Source organism: Schistocerca serialis, chromosome 1 (genome assembly GCF_023864345.2).
Source record: "Schistocerca serialis cubense isolate TAMUIC-IGC-003099 chromosome 1, iqSchSeri2.2, whole genome shotgun sequence".
NCBI lineage: Eukaryota > Metazoa > Arthropoda > Insecta > Orthoptera > Acrididae > Schistocerca > Schistocerca serialis.
This window is the reverse complement of record NC_064638.1, coordinates 57734443-57758806: the sequence shown is the minus strand read 5'-3', so window position 1 is coordinate 57758806 and position 24364 is coordinate 57734443.

Sequence of the window (24364 nt, the reverse complement as noted above, 5' to 3'; positions counted from 1 at the left end):
ATCATAGAAACTGAGAGTGTCAGTCCTCTTGTACTAAAGTCGGCATTGTGATTTTTGTATTATATTCGGAATAAATTTCTGTGATTCATCGTCAACAAGAAGGTGCAAGGTATACAGTTAACCTGAAGTGAAGCATCGGAATCTACAACTGGACTCACAGGAGAGGTTCAAATCATAGGAAGTGAGAGTGTCAGTCCTCTTGTACTTGAGTCGGCATTGTGCCCTTTGTATAAAATTCAGATGCAATTTCTGTGTTTCATCGTCAATAAGTAGGTCCAAGGGATACAGTAAACCTGAAGTGAAGCATCGGAATCTAAAACTGAACTCACAGGAGAGGTTCAAATCATAGAAAATGAGAGTGTCAGTCCTCCTGTACTTAAGTCGTCTTTGTGCCATTTGTATTAAATTCGAATACAATTTCTGTGTTTCATTGTCAATAAGAAGGTCCAAGGGATACTGTAAACCTGATGTGAAGCATCGGAAACTAAAACTAGACTCACAGGAGAGGTTCAAATCATAGAAAGTTAGAGTGTCACTCCTCTTGTACTTAAGTCGGCATTGTGACTTTTGTATTAAATTCGGATGCAAACTCTGCGTTTCGTCGTCAATAAGAAGGTCTAAGGGATACAGTATACCTGAAGTGAAGCATCAGAATCTAAAACTGGGCTCACAGGAGAGTTTCAAATCATACAAAGTGAGAGTGACAGTCCTCTTGTACTTAAGTCGGCATTGTGCCTTTTGTATTAAATTCGGATGCAATTTCTGTGTTTCATCGTCAATAAGAAGGTACAAGGTATACAGTAAATCTGAAATGAAGCATCGGAATCTAAAACTGGACTCACAGGAGAGGTTCAAATCATAGAAAGTTAGAGTGTCTGTCCTCTAGTACTTAAGTCGGCATTGTGCCTTTTGTTCCAAATTCGGATGCAATTTCTGTATTTCATCGTCAATAATAAGGTCCATGGGATACAGTAAACCTGAAGTGAAGCATCGGAATATAAAACTGGACTCACAGGAGAGGTTCAATTCATACAAAGTTGGAGTGTCAGTCCTCTTGTACTTAAGTCGATATTGTGTCTTTTATATATAATTTTCGGATGCTAACTCTGTGTTTCATCGTCAATAAGAACTTCCAAGGGATACAGTAAACCTGAAGAGAAGCACAGGATTCTAAAACTGGACTCACAGGATAGGTTCATATCATAGAAAGAGTGGGTGTCACTCCTCTTGTACGTAAGTCGGCATTGTGCCTGTTGTATTAAATTCGGATGCAATTTCTGTGTTTCATCGTCAATAAGAAGGAGCAAGGTATACAGTAATCTTGAAGTGAAGCATCGGAATCTAAAACTGGACTCACAGGAGAGGTTCAAATCATAGAAAGTTAGAGTGACAGTCCTCTTGTACTTCAGTCGGCATTGTGCCTTTTGAATTTAATTCCGATGCAATTTCTGTATTTCATCGTCAATAAGAAGATCCAAGAGATACAGTAAATCTGAAGTGAAGCATCGGGATCTAAAACTGGACTCACAGGAGAGGTTCAAATCATAGAAAGTCAGAGTGTCAGTCCTCTTTTACTTAGGTCGGCAGTGTGCCTTTGGAATTTAATTCCGATGCAATTTCTGTGTTTCAACGTCAGTCAGAAGGTCCAAGGGGTACAGTAAATCTGAAGTGAAGCATCGGAATCTAAAACTGGACTCACAGGAGAGGTTCAAATCATAGAAAGTTAGAGTGTCAGTCCTTTGCACTAAAGTCGGCATTGTGCCTTTTGTATTAAGTTCGGATGCAATTTCTGTATTTCATCGTCAATAAGGAGGTGCAAGGGATACAGTAAACCTGAAGTGAAGCATCGGAATCTAAAACTGGACTCACAAGAGAGGTTCAAGTCATAGAAAGTGAGAGTGTCAGTCCTCTTGTACTTAAGTCGGCATTGTGCCTGTTGTATTAATTTCGGATGCAATTTCTGTGTTTCATCGTCAATAAGAAGGTGCAAGGTATAGAGTAATCTTGAAGTAAAGCATCGGAATCTAAAACTGGACTCACAGGAGAGGTTCAAATCGTACAAAGTGAGAGTGTCAGTCCTCTTGCACTTAAGTCGGCATTGGGCCTTTTGTATTAAATTCGGATGCAATTTCTGTGTTTCATCCTCAATAAGAAGGTGCAAGGTATACAGTAAACCTGAAGTGAAGCATCGGAATCTAAAACTGGACTCACTGGAGAGGTTCAAATCATAGAAATAGAGAGTGTCAATCCTCTTGTACTTAAGTCGGCATTGTGCTTTTGGTATTAAATTCGAATGCGATTTCTGTGTTTCATCGTCAATTAGAAGGCCCAAGGGATACAGTAAACCTGAAGTGAAGCATGAGAACTAAAAACTGGACTCACAGGAGAGGTTCAAATAATAGAAAGTGATAGTGTCAGTCCTCTTCTACTTAAATCGGCATTGTGCCTTTTGTATTAAATTTGGATGCAATTTCTGTGTTTCATCGTCAATAAGAAGGTGCAAGGTATACAGTAAACCTGAAGTGAAGCATCGGAATCTAAAACTGGACACAGTGGAGAGGTTCAAATCATAGAAAGTGAGAGTGTCAGTCCCCTTGTACTAAAGTCGGCATTGTGCCTGTTGTATTAAATTCGGATGCAATATGTGTGTTTCATCGTCAATAAGAAGGTCCAAGGTATACAGTAAACATGAAGTGAAGCATCGGAATCTAAAACTGGACTCACTGGAGAGGTTCAAATCATAGAAAGTGAGAGTGTCAGTCCTCTTGTACTAAAGTCGGCATTGTGATTTTTGTATTATATTCGGAATAAATTTCTGTGATTCATCGTCAACAAGAAGGTGCAAGGTATACAGTTAACCTGAAGTGAAGCCACGGAATCTACAACTGGACTCACAGGAGAGGTTCAAATCATAGAAAGTGAGAGTGTCAGTCCTCTTGTACTTGAGTCGGCATTGTGCATTTTGTATTAAATTCAGATGCAATTTCTGTGTTTCATCGTCAATAAGAAGGTCCAAGGGATACAGTAAACCTGAAGTGAAGCATCGGAATCTAAAACTGAACTCACAGGAGAGGTTCAAATCATAGAAAATGAGAGTGTCAGTCCTCCTGTACTTAAGTCGTCATTGTGCCATTTGTATTAAATTCGAATACAATTTCTGTGTTTCATCGTCAATAAGAAGGTCCAAGGGATACTGTAAACCTGATGTGAAGCATCGGAAACTAAAACTAGACTCACAGGAGAGGTTCAAATCATAGAAAGTTAGTGTCAGTCCTCTTGTACTTAAGTCGGCATTGTGACTTTTGTATTAAATTCGGATGCAAACTCTTCGTTTCGTCGTCAATAAGAAGGTCTAAGGGATACAGTATACCTGAAGTGAAGCATCAGAATCTAAAACTGGACTCACAGGAGAGTTATAATCATAGAAAGTGAGAGTGACAGTCCTCTTGTACTTAAGTCGGCATTGTGCCTTTTGTATTAAATTCGGATGCAATTTCTGTGTTTCATCGTCAATAAGAAGGTGCAAGGTATACAGGAAATCTGAAATGGAGCATCGGAATCTAAAACTGGACTCACAGGAGAGGTTCAAATCATAGAAAGTTAGAGTGTCAGTACTCTAGTACTTAAGTCGGCATTGTGCCTTTTGTTCCAAATTCGGATGCAATTTCTGTATTTCATCGTCAATAATAAGGCCCAAGGGATACAGTAAACCTGAAGTGAAGCATGAGAACTAAAAACTGGACTCACAGGAGAGGTTCATATCATAGAAAGAGAGGGTGTCAGTCCACTTGTACGTAAGTCGGCATTGTGCCTGTTGTATTAAATTCGGATGCAATTTCTGTGTTTCATCGTCAATAAGAAGGAGCAAGGTATACAGTAATCTTGAAGTGAAGCATCGGAATCTAAAACTGGACACACAGGAGAGGTTCAAATCGTTGATAGTGAGAGTGTCAGTCCTCTTGTACTTATGTCGGCATTGTGCCTTTTGTTTTAAATACGGATGCAATTTCTGTGTTTCACCGTCAATAAGAAGGTCCAAGGTATACAGTAAACCTGAAGTGAAGCATCGGAACTAAAAACTGGACTCACAGGGGAGGTTAAAATAATAATAAGTGAGAGTGTCAGTCCTCTTGTACTTAAGTCGGCATTGTGCTTTTTGTATTAAATTCGGATGCAATTTCTGTGTTTCATCGTCAATAAGAATGTCCAAGGGGTACAGTAAACCTGAAGTGTAGCATCAGAATCTAAAAGTGGACTCACAGGAGAGGTTCAAATCATAGAAAGTTAGAGTGACAGTCCTCTTGTACTTCAGTCGGCATTGTGCCTTTTGAATTTAATTCCGATGCAATTTCTGTATTTCATCGTCAATAAGAAGATCCAAGGGATACAGTAAATCTGAAGTGAAGCATCGGGATCTAAAACTGGACTCACAGGAGAGGTTCAAATCATAGAAAGTCAGAGTGTCAGTCCTCTTTTACTTAGGTCGGCAGTGTGCCTTTGGAATTTAATTCCGATGCAATTTCTGTGTTTCAAAGTCAGTCAGAAGGTCCAAGGGATACAGTAAATCTGAAGTGAAGCATCGGAATCTAAAACTGGACTCACAGGAGAGGTTCAAATCATAGAAAGTTAGAGTGTCAGTCATTTGCACTAAAATCGGCATTGTGCCTTTTGTATTAAGTTCGGATGCAATTTCTGTATTTCATCGTCAATAAGGAGGTGCAAGGGATACAGTAAACCTGAAGTGAAGCATCGGAATCTAAAACTGGACTCACAAGATAGGTTCAAGTCATAGAAAGTGAGAGTGTCAGTCCTCTTGTACTTAAGTCGGCATTGTGCCTGTTGTATTAAATTCAAATGCAATTTCTGTGTTTCATCGTCAATAAGAAGGTGCAAGGTATAGAGTTATCTTGAAGTAAAGCATCGGAATCTAAAACTGGACTCACAGGAGAGGTTCAAATCGTACAAAGTGAGAGTGTCAGTCCTCTTGTACTTAAGTCGGCATTGGGCCTTTTGTATTAAATTCGATTGCAATTTCTGTGTTTCATCCTCAATAATTAGGTGCAAGGTATACAGTAAACCTGAAGTGAAGCATCGGAATCTAAAACTGGACTCACAGGAGAGGTACAAATCATAGAAATAGAGAGTGTCAATCCTCTTGTACTTAAGTCGGCATTGTGCTTTTGTATTAAATTCGGATGCAATTTCTGTGTTTCATCGTCAATAAGAAGGCCCAAGGGAACAGTAAACCTGAAGTGAAGCATGAGAACTAAAAACTGGACTCACAGGAGAGGTTCAAATAATAGAAAATGATAGTGTCAGTCCTCTTCTACTTAAATCGGCATTGTGCCTTTTGTATTAAATTTGGATGCAATTTCTGTGTTTCATCGTCAATACGAAGATCCAAGGGATATAGTAAACCTGAAGTGAAGCATCGGGATCTAAAACTGGACACACTGGGGAGGTTCAAATCATAGAAAGTGAGAGTGTCAGTCCTCTTGTACTAAAGTCGGCATTGTGCCTTTTGTATTAAATTCGGATGCAATATGTGTGTTTCATCGTCAATAAGAAGGTGCAAGGTATACAGTAAACCTGAAGTGAAGCATCGGAATCTAAAACTGGACTCACTGGAGAGGTTCAAATCATAGAATGTGAGAGTGTCAGTCCTCTTGTACTGAAGTCGGCATTGTGATTTTTGTATTATATTCGGAATTAATTTCTGTGATTCATCGTCAACAAGAAGGTGCAAGGTATACAGTTAAACTGAAGTGAAGCATCGGAATCTACAACTGGACTCACAAGAGAGGTTCAAATCATAGAAAGTGAGAGTGTCAGTCCTCTTGTACTTGAGTCGGCATTGTGCCTTTTGTATTAAATTCAGATGCAATTTCTGTGTTTCATCGTCAATAAGAAGGTCCAAGGGATACAGTAAACCTGATGTGAAGCATCGGAAACTAAAACTAGACTCACAGGAGAGGTTCAAATCATAGAAATTTAGAGTGTCAGTCCTCTGGTACTTAAGTCGGCATTGTGACTTTTGTATTAAAGTCGGATGCAAACTCTTCGTTTCGTCGTCAGTAAGAAGGTCTAAGGGATACAGTATACCTGAAGTGAAGCATCAGAATCTAAAACTGGACACACAGGAGAGTTTCAAATCATAGAAAGTGAGAGTGACAGTCCTCTTGTACTTCAGTCGGCATTGTGCCTTTTGTATTAAATTCGGATGCAATTTCTGTGTTTCATCGTCAATAAGAATGTCCAAGGGGTACAGTAAACCTGAAGTGAAGCATCGGAATCTAAAACTGGACTCACAGGAGAGGTTCAAATCATAGAAAGTCAAAGTGTCAGTCCTCTTTTACTTAGGTCGGCAGTGTGCCTTTGGAATTTAATTCCGATGCAATTTCTGTGTTTCAACGTCAATCACAAGGACCAAGGGATACAATAAATCTGAAGTGAAGCATCGGAATCTAAAACTGGACTCACAGGAGAGGTTCAAATCATAGAAAGTTAGAGTGTCAGTCCGTTGTACTAAAGTCGGCATTGTGCCTTTTGTATTAAGGTCGGATGCAATTTCTGTATTTCATTGTCAATAAGAAGGTGCAAGGGATACAGTAAACCTGAAGTGAAGCATCGGAATCTAAAACTGGACTCACAAGAGAGGTTCAAGTCATAGAACGTGAGAGTGTCAGTCCTCTTGTACTTAAGTCGGCATTGTGCATGTTGTATTAAATTCGGATACAATTTCTGTGTTTCATCGTCAATAAGAAGGTGCAAGGTATACAGTAATCTTGAAGTAAAGCATCGGAATCTAAAACTGGACTCACAGGAGAGGTTCAAATCGTACAAAGTGAGAGTGTCAGTCCTCTTGTACTTAAGTCGGCATTGGGCCTTTTGTATTAAATTCGGATGCAATTTCTGTGTTTCATCCTCAATGAAAAGGTGCAAGGTATACAGTAAACCTGAAGGGAAGCATCGGAATTTAAAACTGGACTCACAGGAGAGGTACAAATCATAGAAATAGAGAGTGTCAATCCTCTTGTACTTAAGTCGGCATGTGCTTTTTGTATTAAATTCGGATGCAATTTCTGTGTTTCGTCGTCAATTAGAAGGCCCAAGGGATACTGTAAACCTGAAGTGAAGCATGAGAACTATAAACTGGACTCACAGGAGAGGTTCAAATAATAGAAAGTGATAGTGTTAGTCCTCTTGTACTTAAGTCGGCATTGTGCATTTTGTATTAAATTTGGATGCAATTTCTGTGTTTCATCGTCAATAAGAAGGTGCAAGGTATACAGTAAACCTGGAATGAAGCATCGGAATCTAAAACTGGAATCACAGTAGAGGTTCAAATCATAGAAGGTGAGAGTGTCTGTCCACTTGTACTTAAGTTGGCATTGTGCCTTTTGTATTAAATTCGGAAGCAATTTTTGTGTTTCATCGTCAATAAGAAGGTGCAAGGTATACAGTAAACCTCAAGTGAAGAATCGGAATCTAAAACTGGACTCACAGGAGAGGTCCAAATCATAGAAAGTTAGAGTGTCAGTCCTCTTGTACTTAAGTCGGAATTGTGCCTTTTGAATTTAATTACTATGCAATTTCTGTGTTTCATCGTCAAAAAGAAGATCCAAGGGATACAGTAAATCTGAAGTGAAGCATCGGAATCTAAAACTGGACTCACAGGAGGGTTCATATCATAGAAAGTGTGAGTGTCAGTCCTCTTTTACTTAATTCGGCATTGTTTCTTTTGGAATTTAATTCCGATGCAATTTCTGTGTTTCATCGTCAATAAGAAGGTCCAAGGGATACAGTAAATCTGAAGTGAAGCATCGGAATCTAAAGCTGGACTCACAGGAGAGGTTCAAATCATAGAAAGTTAGAGTGTCAATCCTTTGTACTAAGGTCGGCATTGTGCCTTTTGTATTAAATTCGGATGCAATTTCTGTATTTCATCGTCATCAAGGAGGTGCAAGGGATACAGTAAACCTGAAGTGAAGCATCGGAATCTAAAACTGGACTCACAGGAGAGGTTCAATTCATAGAAATTTAGAGTGTCAGTCCTCTTGTACTTAAGTCGGCATTGTGCCTTTTGTATTAAATTCGGATGCAAACTCTGTGTTTCATCGTCAATAAGTAGGTCCAAGGGAAACAGTAAACCTGAAGTGAAGCATCACAATCGAAAACTGGACTCACAGGAGAGGTTCTAATCATAGAAAGTTCGAGAGTGTCAGTCCACTTGTACTAAAGTCGGCATTGTTCCTTTTGTATTAAATTCGAATGCAATATCTGTGTTTCATCGTCAATAAGTAGGTGCAAGGTATACAGTAATCTTGAAGTGAAGCATCGGAATCTAAAACTGGACTCACAGGAGAGGTTCAAATCGTAGAAAGTGAGAATGTCAGACCTCTTGTACTTAAGTCGGCATTGTGCCTTTTGTATTAAATTCGGATGCAATTTCTGTCTTTCATCGTCAACAAGAAGGTGCAAGGTATACAGTAAACCTGAAGTGAAGCATCGGAATCAAAAACTGGACTCACAGGAGAGGTACAAATCATAGAAATAGAGAGTGTCAATCCTCTTGTACTTAAGTCGGCATTGTGCTTTTTGTATTAAATTCGGATGCAATTTCTGCGTGTCATCGTCAATAAGAAGGTCAAAAGGATACAGTAAACCTGAAGTGAAGCATCGGAACTAAAAACTGGACTCACAGGAGAGGTTCAATTAATAGAATGTGAAAGTGTCAGTCCTCTTGTACTTAAGTCGGCATTGTGCCTTTTGTATTAAATTTGGATGCAATTTCTGTGTTTCATCGTCAATACGAGGATCCAAGGGATATAGTAAACCTGAAGTGAAGCATCGGTATCTAAAACTGGACTCACTGGAGAGGTTCAAATCATAGAATGTGAGAGTGTCAGTCCTCTTGTACTAAAGTCGGCATTGTGCCTTTTGTATTAAATTCGGATGCAATTTCTGTGTTTCATCGTCAATAAGAAGGTGCAAGGTATACAGTAAACCTTAAGTGAGGCATCGGAATCTAAAACTGGACTCACAGGAGAAGTTCAAATCATAGAAAGTGAGAGTGTCAGTCCTCTTGCACTTGAGTCGGCATTGTGCCTTTTGTATTAAATTCGGATGCAATTTCTGTGTTTCATCGTCAATAAGAAGGTCCATGAGATGCAGTAAACCAGAAGTGAAGCATGGGAATCTAAAACTCAACTCATAGGAGAGGTTCAAATCATAGAAAGTGAGAGTGTCAGTCCTCTTGTATTTAAGTCGGCATTGTGCCATTTGTATTAAATTCGGATGCAATTCCTGTGTTTCATCGTCAATAAGAAGGTCCAAGGGATACAGTAAACCTAAAGTGAAGCATCGGAACTAAAAACTGGACTCACAGGAGAGGTTAAAATAATAGAAAGTGGGAGTGTCAGTCCTCTTGTACTGAAGTCGGCATTGTGCCTTTTGTATTAAATTCTAATGCAATTTCTGTGTTTCATCGTCAACACGAATGTCCAAGGGATATAGTAAACCTGAAGTGAAGCATCGGAATCTAAAACTGGACTCACTGGAGAGGTTCAAATCATAGAAAGTGAGAGTGACAGTCCTCTTGTACTAAAGTCGGCATTGTGATTTTTGTATTATATTCGGAATAAATTTCTGTGATTCATCGTCAACAAGAAGGTGCAAGGTATACAGTTAACCTGATGTGAAGCATCGGAAACAAAAACTAGACTCACAGGAGAGGTTCAAATCATAGAAAGTTAGAGTGTCAGTCCTCTTGTACTTAAGTCGGCATTGTGCCTTTTGTATTAATTTCGGATGCAAACTCTGTGTTTCGTCGTCAATAAGAAGGTCTAAGGGATACAGTATACCTGAAGTGAAGCATCAGAATCTAAAACTGGACTCACAGGAGAGTTTCAAATCATAGAAAGTGAGAGTGACAGTCCTCTTGTACTTAAGTCGGCATTGTGCCTTTTGTATTAAATTCGGATGCAATTTCTGTGTTTCATCGTCAATAAGAAGGTGCAAGGTATACAGTAAATCTGAAATGAAGCATCGGAATCTAAAACTGGACACACAGGAGAGGTTCAAATCATAGAAAGTTAGAGTGTCAGCCCTCTAGTACTTAAGTCGGCATTGTGCCTTTTGTACCAAATTCGGATGCAATTTCTGTATTTCATCGTCAATAATAACGTCCAAGGGATACAGTAAACCTGAAGTGATGCATCGGAATTTAAAACTGGACTCACAGGAGAGGTTCAATTCATACAAAGTTCTAGTGTCAGTCCTCTTGTACTTAAGTCGACATTGTGTCTTTTATATTATTTTCGGATGCAAACTCTGTGTTACATCGTCAGTAAGAAGGTCCAAGAGATACAGTAAACCTGAAGAGTAGCACCGGATTCTAAAACTGGACTCACAGGATAGGTTCATATCATAGAAAGAGAGGGTGTCAGTCCTCTTGTACGTAAGTCGGCATTGTGCCTGTTGTATTACATTCGGATGCAATTCCTGTGTTCCATCGTCAATAAGAAGGTGCAAGGTATACAGTAATCTTGAAGTGAAGCATCGGAATCTAAAACTGGACTCACAGGAGAGGTTGAAGTCGTTGATAGTGAGAGTGTCAGTCCTTTTGTACTTATGTCGGCATTGTGCCTTTTGTTTTAAATTCGGATGCAATTTCTGTGTTTCATCGTCGATAAGAATGTCCAAGGGATACAGTAAACCTGAAGTGAAGCATCGGAATCTAAAACTGGACTCACAGGAGAGGTTCAAATCATTGAAAGTGAGAGTGTCAGTCCTCTTTTACTTAAGTCAGCATTGTGCGTTTGGAATTTAATTCCGATGCAATTTTTGTGTTTCATTGTCAATAAGAAGGTCCAAGGGTTACAGTAAATCTGAAGTGAAGCATCGAAATCTAAAACTGGACTCACAGGAGAGGTTCAAATCATAGAAACTTAGAGTGTCAGTCCTTTGTACTAAGGTCGGCATTGTGCCTTTTGTTTTAAATTCGGATGCAAACTCTGTGTTTCATCGTCAATAAGAAGGTCCAAGTGATACAGTACACCTGAAGTGAAGCATCGGAATCTAAAACTAGACTCACAGTAGAGGTTCAAATCATAGAAAGTGAGAGTGTCAGTCCACTTGTACTTAAGTCGGCATTGTGCCTTTTGTATTAAATTCAGATGCCATTTCTGTGTTTCATCGTCAATAAGAAGGTGCAAGGTATACAGTAAACCTCAAGTGAAGCATCGGAATCTAAAACTGGACTCACAGGAGAGGTTCAAATCTCAGAATGTGAGAGTGTCAGTCCTCTTCTACTTAAGACGGCATTTTCTTTTTGAATTTAATTCCGATGCAATTTCTGTGTTTCATCGTCAATACGAAGGTCCAAGGGATTCAGTTAACCTAAAGTGAAGCAACGGAATCTAATACTGGACTCACAGGAGAGATCGAATCATAGAAAGTGAGAGTGTCAGTCCTCATTTACTTAAGACGGCGTTGTGCCTTTTGAATTTAATTCCGATGCAATTTCTGTGTGTCATCGTCAATAAGAAGGTCCAAGGGATACAGTAAACCTGAAGCGAAGCATCGGAATAAAAAATTCGACTCACAGGAGAGATTCAAATCATAGATACATAGAGTGTCACTCCTCTTGTACTTATGTCGGTATTGTGCCTTTTGTATTAAATTCCGATGCAATTTCTGTGTTTCATCGTCAATAAGAAGGTCCAAGGGATACAGTAAACCTTACGTGTAGCATCGGAATCTAAAACTGGACTCACAGGAGAGGTTCAAATCATAGAATATTAGAGTGTCAGTCCTATTTTACTTAAGTCAGCATTGTGCCTTTTCTATTACATTCGGATGCAATTTCTGTGTTTCATCGTCAATAAGAAGGTCCAAGGGATACAGTAAACCTGTAGTGAAGCATCGGAATCTAAAACTGGACTCACAGGAGAGGTTCAAATCATAGAAAGTTAGTGTCAGTCCTCTTGTACTTAAGTCCGCATTGTGCCATTTGTATGAAATTCCGATGCAATTTCTGTGTATCATCGTCAATAAGAAGGTCCAAGGGATACGGTAAACCGGAAGTGAAGCATCGGAATCTAAAACCGGCCTCACAGGAGATGTTCAAATCATAGAAAGTGAGAGTGTCAGTCCACTTGTACTTAAGTCGTCATTGTGCCTTTTGTATTAAATTCGGATGCAATTTCTGTGTTCCATCGTCAATAAGAAGGTGCAAGGGATACTGTAAACCTGAAGTGAAGCATCGGATTCTAAGACTGGACTCACAGGAGAGGTTCAAATCATAGGAAGTGAGAGTGTCAGTCCTCTTGTACTTAAGTCGGCATTGTGCATTTTGTATTAAATTCGGATGCCAATTCTGTGTTTCATCGTCAATAAGAAGGTCCAAGGGATACAGTAAACCTGAAGTGAAGCATTGGAATCTAAAACTGGACTCACAGGAGAGGTTTAAATCATAGAAAGTTAGAGTGTCAGTCCTCGTGTACTTATGTCGGCATTGTGCCTTATGTATTAAATTCGGATGCAAACTGTGTGTTTCATTGTCAATAAGAAGGTCAAAGGGATACAGTAAACCTGAAGTGAAGCATCGGACTCTAAAACTGGACTCACAGGAGAGGTTCAAATCACAGAAAGTGAGAGTGTCAGTCTTCTTGTATTTAAGTCGGCATTCTGCTTTTTGAATTTAATTCCGATGCAATTTCTGTGTTTCATCGTCAATAAGAAGGACCCAAGGGATACAGTAAACCTGAAGTGATGCAACGGAAACTGAAACTGGAATCACAGGAGAGGTTCGAATCATAGAAAGTGAGAGTGTCAGTCCTCTTTTACTTAAGTCGGCGTTGTGACTTTTGAATTTAGTTCCGATGCAATTTCTGTGTGTCATCGTCAATAAGAAGGTCCAAGGGATACTGTAAACCTGAAGCGAAGCATTGGAATAAAAAATTGGACTCACAGGAGAGATTCAAATCATAGATAGTTAGAGTGTCACTCCTCTTGTACTTAAGTCGGTATTGTGACTTTTGTATTAAATTCCGATGCAATTTCTGTGTTTCATCGTCAATAAGAAGGTCCGAGGGATACAGTAAACCTTAAGTGAAGCATCGGAATCTAAAATTGGAATCACAGGAGAGGTTCAAATCATAGAATGTTAGAGTGTCAGTCCTCTTTTACTTAAGTCGGCATTGTGCCTTTTGTATTACATTCGAATGCAATTTCTGTGTTTCATCGTCAACAGACGGTCCATGGGATACAGTAAACCTGAAGTGAAGCATCGGAATCTAAAGCTGGACTCACAGGAGAGGTTCAAGTCATAGAAAGTGAGAGTGTCAGTCCTCTTGTACTTAAGTCGGCATTGTGCCTGTTGTATTAAATTCGGATGCAATTTCTGTGTTTCATCGTCAATAAGAAGGTGCAAGGTATACAGTAATCTTGAAGTGAAGCATCGGAATCTAAAACTGGACTCACAGGAGAGGTTCAAATCGTAGAGAGTGAGAGTGTCAGTCCTCTTGTACTTAAGTCATCATTGGGCCTTTTGTATTAAATTCGGATGCAATTTCTGTATTTCATCCTCAATAAGAAGGTGCAAGGTATACAGTAAACCTGAAGTGAAGCATCGGAATCTAAAACTGGACTCACAGGAGAGGTACAAATAATAGAAATAGAGAGTGTAAATCCTCTTGTACTTTAGTCGGCATTGTGCTTTTTGTATTAAATTTGGATGCAATTTCTGTGTTTCATCGTTAATACGAAGATCCAAGTGATATAGTAAACCTGAAATGAAGCATCGGTATCTAAAACTGGACACACTGGAGAGGTTCAAATCATAGAAAGTGAGAGTGTCAGTCCTCTTGTACTAAAGTCGGCATTGTGCCATTTGTATTAAATTCGTATGCAATATCTGTGTTTCATCGTCAATGAGAAGGTGCAAGGTATACAGTCAACCTGAAGTGAAGCATCGGAATCTGAAAGTGGACTCACAGGAGAAGTTCGAATCATAGAAAGTGAGAGTGTCAGTCCTCTTGTACTTGAGTCGGCATTGTGCCTTTTGTATTAAATTCGGATGCAATTTCTGTGTTTCATCGTCAATAAGAAGGTCCATGGGATGCAGTAAACCTGAAGTGAAGCATCGGAATCTAAAACTCAACTAATAGGAGAGGTTCAAATCATAGAAATTGAGAGTGTCAGTCGTCTTGTACTTTAGTCGGCATTGTGCCATTTGTATTAAATTCGGATGCAATATCTGTGTTTCATCGTCAATAAGAAGGTCCAAGGGATACTGTAAACCTGAAGTGAAGCATTGGAATCAAAAACTAGGCTCACAGGAGAGGTTCAAATCATAGAAATTTAGAGTGTCAGTCCTCTTGTACTTAAGTCGGCATTGTGCCTTTTGTTTTAAATTCGGATGCAAACTCTGTGTTTCATCGTCAATAAGAAGGTCCAAGAAATACAGTAAACCTGAAGTGAAGCATCGGAATCTAAAATTGGACTCACAGTAGAGTTTCAAATCATAGACAGTGAGAGTGTCAGTCAACTTGTACTTAAGTCGGCATTGTGCCTTTTGTATTAAATTCGGATGCAATTTCTGTGATTCATCGTCAATAAGAAGGTGCAAGGAATACAGTAAACCTCAAGTGAAGCATCGGAATCTAAGACTGGACTCACAGGGGAGGTTCAAATCGTAGGAAGTGAGAGTGTTAGTCTTCTTGTACTTAAGTCGGCATTGTGCCTTTTGTACTAAATTCGGATGCAATTTCTATGTTTCATCGTCGATAATAATGTCCAAGGGATACAGTAATCCTGAAGTGAAGCATCGGAATCTAAAACTGGACTCACAGGAGAGGTTCGAATCACAGAATGTTAGAGTGTCAGTCCTCTTGTACTTAAGACGGCATTGTGCTTTTTGAATTTAATTCCAATGCAATTTCTGTGTTTCATCGTCAATAAGAAGGTCCATGGGATTCAGTAAACCTAAAGTGAAGCAACGTAATCTAAAACTGGACTCACAGGAGAGGTTCGAATCATAGAAAGTGAGAGTGTCAGTCCTCTTTTACTTAAGTCGGCATTATGCGTTTGGAATTTAATTCCGATGCAATTTTTGTGTTTCATTGTCAATAAGAAGGTCCAAGGGATACCGTAAATCTGAAGTGAAGCATCGGAATCTAAAACTGGACTCACAGGAGAGGTTCAAATCATAGAAAGTTAGAGTGTCAGTCCACTTGTACTTAAGTCGGCATTGTGCCTTTTGTATTAAATTCAGATGCCATTTCTGTGTTTCATCATCAATAAGAAGATGCAAGGTATACAGTAAACCTGAAGTGAAGCATCGGAATCTAAGACTGGTGTCACAGGAGAGGTTCAAATCATAGATAGTGAGAGTGTCAGTCCTCTTGTACTAAAGTCGGCATTGTGCCATTTGTATTAAATTCGTATGCAATATCTGTGTTTCATCGTCAATGAGAAGGTGCAAGGTATACAGTCAACCTGAAGTGAAGCATCGGAATCTGAAAGTGGACTCACAGGAGAAGTTCGAATCATAGAAAGTGAGAGTGTCAGTCCTCTTGTACTTGAGTCGGCATTGTGCCTTTTGTATTAAATTCGGATGCAATCTCTGTGTTTCATCGTCAATAAGAAGGTCCATGGGATGCAGTAAACCTGAAGTGAAGCATCGGAATCTAAAACTCAACTAATAGGAGAGGTTCAAATCATAGAAAGTGAGAGTGTCAGTCGTCTTGTACTTCAGTCGGCATTGTGCCATTTGTATTAAATTCGGATGCAATTTCTGTGTTTCATCGTCAATAAGAAGGTCCAAGGGATACTGTAAACCTCAAGTGAAGCATTGGAATCAAAAACTAGGCTCACAGGAGAGGTTCAAATCATAGAAATTTAGAGTGTCAGTCCTCTTGTACTTAAGTCGGCATTGTGCCTTTTGTTTTAAATTCGGATGCAAACTCTGTGTTTCATCGTCAATAAGAAGGTGCAAGGGATACAGTAAACCTGAAGTGAAGCATCGGAATCTAAAATTGGACTCACAGTAGAGTTTCAAATCATAGACAGTGAGAGTGTCAGTCAACTTGTACTTAAGTCGGCATTGTGCCTTTTGTATTAAATTCGGATGCAATTTCTGTGATTCATCGTCAATAAGAAGGTGCAAGGAATACAGTAAACCTCAAGTGAAGCATCGGAATCTAAGACTGGACTCACAGGAGAGGTTCAAATCATAGGAAGTGAGAGTGTTAGTCTTCTTGTACTTAAGTCGGCATTGTGCCTTTTGTACTAAATTCGGATGCAATTTCTATGTTTCATCGTCGATAATAATGTCCAAGGGATACAGTAATCCTGAAGTGAAGCATCGGAATCTAAAACTGGACTCACAGGAGAGGTTCGAATCACAGAATGTTAGAGTGTCAGTCCTCTTGTACTTAAGACGGCATTGTGCTTTTTGAATTTAATTCCAATGCAATTTCTGTGTTTCATCATCAATAAGAAGGTCCATGGGATTCAGTAAACCTAAAGTGAAGCAACGTAATCTAAAACTGGACTCACAGGAGAGGTTCGAATCATAGAAAGTGAGAGTGTCAGTCCTCTTTTACTTAAGTCGGAATTGTGCGTTTGGAATTTAATTCCGATGCAATTTTTGTGTTTCATTGTCAATAAGAAAGTCCAAGGGATACCGTAAATCTGAAGTGAAGCATCGGAATCTAAAACTGGACTCACAGGAGAGGTTCAAATCATAGAAAGTTAGAGTGTCAGTCCACTTGTACTTAAGTCGGCATTGTGCCTTTTGTATTAAATTCAGATGCCATTTCTGTGTTTCATCGTCAATAAGAAGGTGCAAGGTATACAGTAAACCTGAAGTGAAGCATCGGAATCTAAGACTGGTGTCACAGGAGAGGTTCAAATCACAGAAAGTGAGAGTGTCAGTCCTCTTGTACTTAAGTCGGCATTGTGCATTTTGTATTAAATTCGGATGCCATTTCTGTGTTTCATCGTCAATAAGAAGGTCCAAGGGATACAGTAAACCTGAAGTGAAGCATCGGAATCTAAAACTGCACTCACAGGAGAGGTTCGAATCACAGAATGTTAGAGTGTCAGTCCTCTTGTACTTAAGACGGCATTGTGCTTTTTGCATTTAATTCCGATGCAATTTCTGTGTTTCATCGTCAATAAGAAGGTCCATGGGATTCAGTAAACCTAAAGCGAAGCAACGGAATCTAAAACTCAACTAATAGGAGAGGTTCAAATCATAGAAAGTGAGAGTGTCAGTCGTCTTGTACTTCAGTCGGCATTGTGCCATTTGTATTAAATTCGGATGCAATTTCTGTGTTTCATCGTCAATAAGAAGGTCCAAGGGATACTGTAAACCTGAAGTGAAGCATCGGAATCAAAAACTAGACTCACAGGAGAGGTTCAAATCATAGAAAGTTAGAGTGTCAGTCCTCTTGTACTTAAGTCGGCATTGTGCCTTTTGTATTAAATTCGGATGCCATTTCTGTGTTTCATCGTCAATAAGAAGGTCCAAGGGATACAGTAAACCTGAAGTGAAGCATCGGAATCTAAAACTGGACTTACAGGAGCGGTTCAAACCATAGAAAGTTAGAGTGTCAGTCCTCGTGTACTTATGTCGGCATTGTGCCTTATGTATTAAATTCGGATGCAAACTGTGTGTTTCATTGTCAATAAGAAGGTCAAAGGGATACAGTAAACCTGAAGTGAAGCATCGGACTCTAAAACTGGACTCACAGGAGAGGTTCAAATCACAGAACGTGAGAGTGTCAGTCTTCTTGTACTTAAGTCGGCATTCTGCTTTTTGAATTTAATTCCGATGCAATTTCTGTGTTTCATCGTCAATAAGAAGGACCCAGGGATACAGTAAACCTGAAGTGATGCAACGGAACCTGAAACTGGAATCACAGGAGAGGTTCGAATCATAGAAAGTGAGAGTGTCAGTCCTCTTTTACTTAAGTCGGCGTTGTGCCTTTTGAATTTAGTTCCGATGCAATTTCCGTGTGTCATCGTCAATAAGAAGGTCCAAGGGATACTGTAAACCTGAAGCGAAGCATTGGAATAAAAAATTGGACTCACAGGAGAGATTCAAATCATAGATAGTTAGAGTGTCACTCCTCTTGTACTTAAGTCGGTATTGTGACTTTTGTATTAAATTCCGATGCAATTTCTGTGTTTCATCGTCAATAAGAAGGTCCGCGGGATACAGTAAACCTTAAGTGAAGCATCGGAATCTAAAATTGGAATCACAGGAGAGGTTCAAATCATAGAATGTTAGAGTGTCAGTCCTCTTTTACTTAAGTCGGCATTGTGCCTTTTGTATTACATTCGAATGCAATTTCTGTGTTTCATCGTCAACAGACGGTCCATGGGATACAGTAAACCTGAAGTGAAGCATCGGAATCTAAAACTGGACTCACAGGAGAGGTTCAAGTCATAGAAAGTGAGAGTGTCAGTCCTCTTGTACTTAAGTCGGCATTGTGCCTGTTGTATTAAATTCGGATGCAATTTCTGTGTTTCATCGTCAATAAGAAGGTGCAAGGTATACAGTAATCTTGAAGTGAAGCATCGGAATCTAAAACTGGACTCACAGGAGAGGTTCAAATCGTAGAAAGTGAGAGTGTCAGTCCTCTTGTACTTAAGTCATCATTGGGCCTTTTGTATTAAATTCGGATGCAATTTCTGTATTTCATCCTCAATAAGAAGGTGCAAGGTATACAGTAAACCTGAAGTGAAGCATCGGAATCTAAAACTGGACTCACAGGAGAGGTACAAATAATAGAAATAGTGAGTGTAAATCCTCTTGTACTTAAGTCGGCATTGTGCTTTTTGTATTAAATTTGGATGCAATTTCTGTGTTTCATCGTTAATACGAAGATCCAAGTGATATAGTAAACCTGAAATGAAGCATCGGTATCTAAAACTGGACACACTGGAGAGGTTCAAATCATAGAAAGTGAGAGTGTCAGTCCTCTTGTACAAAAGTCGGCATTGTGCCATTTGTATTAAATTCGTATGCAATATCTGTGTTTCATCGTCAATGAGAAGGTGCAAGGTATACAGTCAACCTGCAGTGAAGCATCGGAATCTGAAAGTGGACTCACAGGAGAAGTTCGAATCATAGAAAGTGAGAGTGTCAGTCCTCTTGTACTTGAGTCGGCATTGTGCCTTTTGTATTAAATTCGGATGCAATTTCTGTGTTTCATCGTCAATAAGAAGGTCCATGGGATGCAGTAAACCTGAAGTGAAGCATCGGAATCTAAAACTCAACTAATAGGAGAGGTTCAAATCATAGAAAGTGAGAGTGTCAGTCGTCTTGTACTTCAGTCGGCATTGTGCCATTTGTATTAAATTCGGATGCAATATCTGTGTTTCATCGTCAATAAGAAGGTCCAAGGGATACTGTAAACCTGAAGTGAAGCATTGGAATCAAAATCTAGGCTCACAGGAGAGGTTCAAATCATAGAAATTTAGAGTGTCAGTCCTCTTGTACTTAAGTCGGCATTGTGCCTTTTGTTTTAAATTCGGATGCAAACTCTGTGTTTCATCGTCAATAAGAAGGTCCAAGGGATACAGTAAACCTGAAGTGAAGCATCGGAATCTAAAATTGGACTCACAGTAGAGTTTCAAATCATAGACAGTGAGAGTGTCACTCAACTTGTACTTAAGTCGGCATTGTGCCTTTTGTATTAAATTCGGATGCAATTTCTGTGTTTCATCGTCAATAAGAAGGTGCAAGGAATACAGTAAACCTCAAGTGAAGCATCGGAATCTAAAACTGGACTCACAGGAGAGGTTCAAATCATAGAAAGTTAGAGTGTCAGTCCTTTGTACTAAGGCCGGCATTGTGCCTTTTGTTTTAAATTCGGATGCAAACTCTGTGTTTCATCGTCAATAAGAAGGTCCAAGTGATACAGTACACCTGAAGTGAAGCATCGGAATCTAAAACTAGACTCACAGTAGAGGTTCAAATCATAGAAAGTGAGAGTGTCAGTCCACTTGTACTTAAGTCGGCATTGTGCCTTTTGTATTAAATTCAGATGCCATTTCTGTGTTTCATCGTCAATAAGAAGGTGCAAGGTATACAGTAAACCTCAAGTGAAGCATCGGAATCTAAAACTGGACTCACAGGAGAGGTTCAAATCTCAGAATGTGAGAGTGTCAGTCCTCTTCTACTTAAGACGGCATTGTGCTTTTTGAATTTAATTCCAATGCAATTTCTGTGTTTCATCGTCAATAAGAAGGTCCAAGGGATTCAGTTAACCTAAAGTGAAGCAACGGAATCTAATACTGGACTCACAGGAGAGATCGAATCATAGAAAGTGAGAGTGTCAGTCCTCATTTACTTAAGACGGCGTTGTGCCTTTTGAATTTAATTCCGATGCAATTTCTGTGTGTCATCGTCAATAAGAAGGTCCAAGGGATACAGTAAACCTGAAGCGAAGCATCGGAATAAAAAATTCGACTCACAGGAGAGATTCAAATCATAGATACATAGAGTGTCACTCCTCTTGTACTTATGTCGGTATTGTGCCTTTTGTATTAAATTCCGATGCAATTTCTGTGTTTCATCGGCAATAAGAAGGTCCAAGGGATACAGTAAACCTTACGTGTAGCATCGGAATCTAAAACTGGACTCACAGGAGAGGTTCAAATCATAGAATATTAGAGTGTCAGTCCTATTTTACTTAAGTCAGCATTGTGCCTTTTCTATTACATTCGGATGCAATTTCTGTGTTTCATCGTCAATAAGAAGGTCCAAGGGATACAGTAAACCTGTAGTGAAGCATCGGAATCTAAAACTGGACTCACAGGAGAGGTTCAAATCATAGAAAGTTAGTGTCAGTCCTCTTGTACTTAAGTCCACATTGTGCCATTTGTATTAAATTCCGATGCAATTTCTGTGTATCATCGTCAATAAGAAGGTCCAAGGGATACGGTAAACCGGAAGTGAAGCATCGGAATCTAAAACCGGCCTCACAGGAGATGTTCAAATCATAGAAAGTGAGAGTGTCAGTCCACTTGTACTTAACGCGTCATTGTGCCTTTTGTATTAAATTCGGATGCAATTTCTGTGTTCCATCGTCAATAGGAAGGTGCAAGGGATACTGTAAACCTGAAGTGAAGCATCGGATTCTAAGACTGGACTCACAGGAGAGGTTCAAATCATAGGAAGTGAGAGTGTCAGTCCTCTTGTACTTAAGTCGGCATTGTGCATTTTGTATTAAATTCGGATGCCAATTCTGTGTTTCATCGTCAATAAGAAGGTCCAAGGGATACAGTAAACCTGAAGTGAAGCATTGGAATCTAAAACTGGACTCACAGGAGATGTTTAAATCATAGAAAGTTAGAGTGTCAGTCCTCGTGTACTTATGTTGGCATTGTGCCTTATGTATTAAATTCGGATGCAAACTGTGTGTTTCATTGTCAATAAGAAGGTCAAAGGGATACAGTAAACCTGAAGTGAAGCATCGGACTCTAAAACTGGACTCACAGGAGAGGTTCAAATCACAGAAAGTGAGAGTGTCAGTCCTCTTGTACTTAAGTCGGCATTCTGCTTTTTGAATTTAATTCCGATGCAATTTCTGTGTTTCATCGTCAATAAGAAGGACCCAAGGGATACAGTAAACCTGAAGTGATGCAACGGAACCTGAAACTGGAATCACAGGAGAGGTTCGAATCATAGAAAGTGAGAGTGTCAGTCCTCTTTTACTTAAGTCGGCGTTGTGCCTTTTGAATTTAGTTCCGATGCAATTTCTGTGTGTCATCGTCAATAAGAAGGTCCAAGGGATACTGTAAACCTGAAGCGAAGCATTGGAATAAAAAATTGGACTCACAGGAGAGATTCAAATCATAGATAGTTAGAGTGTCACTCCTCTTGTACTTAAGTCGGTATTGTGACTTTTGTATTAAATTCCGATGCAATTTCTGTGTTTCATCGTCAATAAGAAGGTCCGAGGGATACAGTAAACCTTAAGTGAAGCATCGGAATCTAAAATTGGAATCACAGGAGAGGTTCAAATCATAGAATGTTAGAGTGTCAGTCCTCTTTTGCTTAAGTCGGCATTGTGCCTTTTGTATTACATTCGAATGCAATTTCTGTGTTTCATCGTCAACAGACGGTCCATGGGATACAGTAAACCTGAAGTGAAGCATCGGAATCTAAAACTGGACTCACAGGAGAGGTTCAAGTCATAGAAAGTGAGAGTGTCAGTCCTCTTGTACTTAAGTCGGCATTGTGCCTGTTGTATTAAATTCGGATGCCATTTCTGTGTTTCATCGTCAATAAGAAGGTGCAAGGTATACAGTAATCTTGAAGTGAAGCATCGGAATCTAAAACTGGACTCACAGGAGAGGTTCAAATCGTAGAAAGTGAGAGTGTCAGTCCTCTTGTACTTAAGTCATCATTGGGCCATTTGTATTAAATTCGGATGCAATTTCTGTATTTCATCCTCAATAAGAAGGTGCAAGGTATACAGTAAACCTGAAGTGAAGCATCGGAATCTAAAACTGGACTCACAGGAGAGGTACAAATAATAGAATTAGAGAGTGTAAATCCTCTTGTACTTAAGTCGGCATTGTGCTTTTTGTATTAAATTTGGATGCAATTTCTGTGTTTCATCGTTAATACGAAGATCCAAGTGATATAGTAAACCTGAAATGAAGCATCGGTATCTAAAACTGGACACACTGGAGAGGTTCAAATCATAGAAAGTGAGAGTGTCAGTCCTCTTGTACAAAAGTCGGCATTGTGCCATTTGTATTAAATTCGTATGCAATATCTGTGTTTCATCGTCAATGAGAAGGTGCAAGGTATACAGTCAACCTGCAGTGAAGCATCGGAATCTGAAAGTGGACTCACAGGAGAAGTTCGAATCATAGAAAGTGAGAGTGTCAGTCCTCTTGTACTTGAGTCGGCATTGTGCCTTTTGTATTAAATTCGGATGCAATTTCTGTGTTTCATCGTCAATAAGAAGGTCCATGGGATGCAGTAAACCTGAAGTGAAGCATCGGAATCTAAAACTCAACTAATAGGAGAGGTTCAAATCATAGAAAGTGAGAGTGTCAGTCGTCTTGTACTTCAGTCGGCATTGTGCCATTTGTATTAAATTCGGATGCAATATCTGTGTTTCATCGTCAATAAGAAGGTCCAAGGGATACTGTAAACCTGAAGTGAAGCATTGGAATCAAAAACTAGGCTCACAGGAGAGGTTCAAATCATAGAAATTTAGAGTGTCAGTCCTCTTGTACTTAAGTCGGCATTGTGCCTTTTGTTTTAAATTCGGATGCAAACTCTGTGTTTCATCGTCAATAAGAAGGTGCAAGGGATACAGTAAACCTGAAGTGAAGCATCGGAATCTAAAATTGGACTCACAGTAGAGTTTCAAATCATAGACAGTGAGAGTGTCAGTCAACTTGTACTTAAGTCGGCATTGTGCCTTTTGTATTAAATTCGGATGCAATTTCTGTGATTCATCGTCAATAAGAAGGTGCAAGGAATACAGTAAACCTCAAGTGAAGCATCGGAATCTAAGACTGGACTCACAGGGGAGGTTCAAATCATAGGAAGTGAGAGTGTTAGTCTTCTTGTACTTAAGTCGGCATTGTGCCATTTGTATTAAATTCGTATGCAATATCTGTGTTTCATCGTCAATGAGAAGGTGCAAGGTATACAGTCAACCTGAAGTGAAGCATCGGAATCTGAAAGTGGACTCACAGGAGAAGTTCGAATCATAGAAAGTGAGAGTGTCAGTCCTCTTGTACTTGAGTCGGCATTGTGCCTTTTGTATTAAATTCGGATGCAATTTCTGTGTTTCATCGTCAATAAGAAGGTCCATGGGATGCAGTAAACCTGAAGTGAAGCATCGGAATCTAAAACTCAACTAATAGGAGAGGTTCAAATCATAGAAAGTGAGAGTGTCAGTCGTCTTGCACTTCAGTCGGCATTGTGCCATTTGTATTAAATTCGGATGCAATATCTGTGTTTCATCGTAAATTAGAAGGTCCAAGGGATACTGTAAACCTGAAGTGAAGCATTGGAATCAAAAACTAGGCTCACAGGAGAGGTTCAAATCATAGAAATTTAGAGTGTCCGTCCTCTTGTACTTAAGTCGGCATTGTGCCTTTTGTTTTAAATTCGGATGCAAACTCTGTGTTTCATCGGCAATAAGAAGGTCCAAGAAATACAGTAAACCTAAAGTGAAGCATCGGAATCTAAAATTGGACTCACAGTAGAGTTTCAAATCATAGACAGTGAGAGTGTCAGTCAACTTGTACTTAAGTCGGCATTGTGCCTTTTGTATTAAATTCGGATGCAATTTCTGTGATTCATCGTCAATAA